At 56.9% G+C, this 4122-nt stretch overlaps 1 non-coding gene across 1 annotated transcript; it reads left to right on the top strand.

Moving 5' to 3' along the window:
- Window positions 1-1280: 1280 nt before the first annotated feature.
- LOC139014759 (5.8S ribosomal RNA) lies at window positions 1281-1433 on the top strand. Its single transcript, XR_011472313.1, has one exon. It is a non-coding gene; the product is annotated as a 5.8S ribosomal RNA (ribosomal RNA).
- The last annotated feature ends 2689 nt before the right edge of the window (window positions 1434-4122 follow it).

Genomic DNA, 4122 nt, shown 5'->3' on the forward strand with positions numbered 1-4122 from the left:
GAAGTAAAATTCTAACAGGGTTTCATAGGTGAACCTGTGGAAGGATCATTAACGGGAAAGGGGCGATTGAGCCCAAGTCCTTCTGGGTTCGGTTGGTCGGGTCGGTTTCCTCTGGCTTAACCCCCATGGTTTTTGCGGTGTGGTCCGGGTTGGGGCGGCAACTGCTGCGGCCTTGCCCCCACCGTTCGCGAGAGAAGGAGCAAGCGGGGACTCAGAGGGGGCCTCGGGGTGCCCCCGTTGCCCACGCCTGCCATCTTGTGGCTCATTGTTGCCCTCACCCCCGGCCGCAAGAAGACAAGGGCACGCGTTGTGGGCGCCCCCACCCCCACCCCAAACCTTGCGTCTCGGGAACGGGGCCGCGGTGGCCCCTTCCCACGCCTGCCCTGGACATGGGTCATCCTGTCCTTCCAGTCAGGAGCACAACCATCTGCCTCGTGCCTCTCCTCCGCCATCCGCCGCCCCGCACGTTCCGGGTGTCCTGCCTCCCCCCTCCCCACAGGCCTCGCCCCGTGCCCCAGCCTGCACCCTGCTTCCTGTCGCAGCCCCTAGCCCCAACGTGGTGAGGAGCCTGGGCCACCGGTGCGGGGACGGGACGCGGTGGTGGAGGGAGAGAAGGGGGGAACGGCCCCAGGACGCGTGTTGAGGTGTGTTGCGCGAGGTTTCCCGGCTTGGAGTCTGCCAGGTGGTGGAAATGAAGGTGGTTGGTCGGCGCTGAAGGGGCATGGGGGGGATGGTGCCCGTTGCCGGGTCAGCGGGAGGCCCCGTCATGGGCAGGCAGCGCCTGGGGGGCTCTGTGCCCTACGCCTGTGCAGGTTGTGGGAACCATTAGGTTGAGGGGTCGAGGCCTCGGGGGTGGAGGCGCCCGTTGGAACGCGGTTCCTCACCCCGTCCGCTCTGACCTTTCGCTTCCCCCCTTTCCAGGTACCTATCGCTTCCCAGTGCGGAGGTTTAAAGACCCTTGGGGGTCTCCCATCCTCCTTGGGTTGGGGGTTTCCGGCCCGTGGGTAGGGCCAGGTGGGAAGGTCCCCGCGCCCTTTTCCACCCCTTTCCCTTCCCTACCCCCGGGCGTCTGTGGGGCGTCCGAGCACGCCCCTTTGGGGCCATTGCTTCGGACCACCCCAAGGTCATACCTTCCAGACCTGCAGAGTCTGGTCTTGTTTGTCTCGCGCTTAGACGGCTGCCTGAGGCGCCCCCGCCCACAACCAGTGGGATGTGGGGGTGGAGGGGGAGAAGAAAAAGTTGCCATGCCAGGGAGCGAAAACCAAAAACCAAAACGTTACAACTCTTAGTGATGGATCACTTTGCTCGTATTTCGATGAAGAATGCAGCTAGCTGCGAGGATTCATGTGAATTGCAGGACACATTGATCATCGACAGTTCGAACGCACTTTCGAGCCAGGGTTCCTCCCTGGGCTACGCCTGAATGAGTATCTCTTGCCGATCAATCGTCCCCCGGGGTGTCGTGCGCCCCCGGCTGTGTGCGCGGCTGGGGGTTTCCTTGCAGGGCCCGTTCCTGGGCCCTCCGTCCCCCTAAATGTAGACGACGGTGTCTGTGCCCCCCATGAGAGACGGGCGAGGCCCCGAGGCCACGGTTTTCCCTCTCAGGAGCTTCCTCACGCCCCACGCTGCCAACAGGAAAAGAGGAAGGTGGTCGTGGGTCCCATTGTGGTGACGGTGTCCCCTTCCCCGCTCTGGCCCTGCCTGGGTTGTGGCTCAAGCCAAGGCCGAGTCATGCGTGGGGTCGCTCCCTGGGGTCCCACGGGGAACTTGATTTGTGACTCCTGGCATCTGAACTCTTAGGGGATTCCTCTCTGTTCTTATAACCCACCTATTTAGTGGCAAAGGGATATGGCGACTCTAGGAACTGAATAGGATGCCTTCCTTCAGATGTGCCCTATGACGTCGGTTCTTCAAAACCATTGAAGCCAAGGAGGTCAGTTGTACTGTAGGTGTGATCAGAATCTCAGCTGAGCATCAAATCTCAGCCACAGGCCCGAGCCACCCGGCAAAAAGCCACAGTGAATCTCCTAGAAGCGGGTTACTCGGCAGAAATCACGGTGCACGACATTGTGCTCCATGTGTGTATATCCACGGCCACTCAGGCAAACTGTTGGATTTCCATTGTGGGATGGCATCTGAGAGAACCCCTCTTCTCCCCCCGCCCCATCCTCCCTCCTGCCACAGACACACCCACACACCTGCCTTCTTGCAGACAGCGCCCCCGGCTGGATCTTCCCCCACCCCTGGGGTCTATGCACACCTGGGAGGTCCAGACACCTGGCTCTGTCTTCTCCAGAGGAGGCTGAGGAAGGAGGTGGGGCTGGGCGGGGTGGGGAGGAGGCTTTCATTGGCGCTCCAGGACCAGTAGAGGGCGCCACTGGCCCGCTGATGCGATTCTGGGGCTTGGGGAGGGCTTGGAAGATGGGGCAGGTGCTCAAGAAGGCCACAGAGCTCGATCTCCAGGCCTTGCGGAGAGGCATCGCCATTTTCTGGGTTGAAGAGGGGACAATACCTATTTAGACAGGCTCCGGTGGGCCCAGGACAAGCCACAAGGAATAAAGCCACAGTAAATCTCCTAGGCGTGCGTCACTCAGCAGATATCTTGTTAGCGGACCTTGTACTCCCGTGTGTGTGGGTGGGGGGGGGGGGGGGACTAGGTGTGTGGGTGTGGGTGTGCGTTTGGGAGTGTGTGTGTGTGCGCGTGGGCGCGCGGGCATGTGTCTGTGCGTGTACATCTGCAGTCACGCATGGACACTTCTGGCATTGAATGGTCCGTCGGCATCCATGAGCACCCTTCATCCCCTGCCTTCTCAAAGACAGAGCCTCCTGCATGTCCTTCCCGCCTCGGGTCTAACCAGAACTGGGGAAGTCCAGTCACCTGGCTCTACCTTCTCCAGAGGAGGCTGCAGGAGGGGGCGCTTGCATTGACGCTTCTCAACCAGCAGAGGGCGGGACGGGCTCTCAGGCCCCGCCTGGGCTGGGCCATCTGTTGGACTTCCAACCCCCCCCCGCCCCCCCCCCCCCCCCCACCAGCCATACCCCCACTCCCTCTCAGGATGGATGGTCAGGCCCAGCTCAGAGACCATGTCCGTGCTAGGCCACATGGGCTTGCAGAAGCCTCTGCCCATTGAAAGGCTGGATGAATGTCATTTCTAAGGAGGATTTCCTGTGGGGTTTTTCTGTTTGTTTGTTTTATTGGTTTATTATTGTTATTATTATTATTATTTTGGTTTTTTGGGGGGATTTTTTTTAGGAGGGTTTTTTGTTTTTGTACGCTTTTTTTGTTTCTGTGGGGTTTTTTTGTTTGTTTTTTCTTCTGCTTTTATATATGGGATGATGTGGAAGGAGCCAGAATGTTCCATTGTTCACCCAATTTGTTGGCAAATATCTCTATATTTCCCCTCTCACAGGTTTGTCTCGGCGAGCACCAGGGCCTTCATTTCCTTTCGGTACAGCATCATGATCTTCCTCATCTTCACCTTCACCCATTTTTATGTCTTCAGGATGGATGGTCAAGCCCCTGCCCAGAGACCAAGTCCCGGCCGGGTCACATGGGCTTGCGAATCATCTGCACCTTGAAAGGCTGAATCAATGTCATTTGTAAGGAGGTGATTTTTTGTTTGTTTGTTTGTTTGTTTTTAAGGAGGGTTTTTTTTTAAGGAGTTTTTGAATTTTTTTAAATGAGTTTATTTTTGAAACGAAGTTTTTAATTAAATGAGCTATTTTTTATTTTTTAGGAGTTTTTATTTTATTTTATTTTATTTTAAAAGGAGGGTTTTTGGTTTTTTTAACGAGGTCAGAAGGTCAAATCTTCAAAGTGCATGCAAGCTGTTCCTCAGGGGGCCCGGACTTCATGTGCAACAGCATCTCCAGGAAGATCCGCTGGGATGGTGCCTCCACATTCTGGAAGTTGTTCTGGACACTGCCGAACAGGATGAAGTGTTTTGCCTCCAGCCAGATGAACCCGAAGTGGTTCTCATCGAACAAGATGAAGACTCCAGGGCGGCATGTGGCGCAGACGAACGTAGGTGAGGTAACATTAGTAGCTTCCACGCCATAGAAACACATCCTGCAGGTTCGGGGGTAATTCTGGTCTCTTGAGCCCACGCCCTCAGGCAGAAC

This window comes from Myotis yumanensis, unplaced genomic scaffold, assembly GCF_028538775.1.
Source record: "Myotis yumanensis isolate MYYU_CA2020_CCGP unplaced genomic scaffold, mMyoYum1.0.hap1 SCAF_7, whole genome shotgun sequence".
In the NCBI taxonomy this organism is placed as follows: domain Eukaryota; kingdom Metazoa; phylum Chordata; class Mammalia; order Chiroptera; family Vespertilionidae; genus Myotis; species Myotis yumanensis.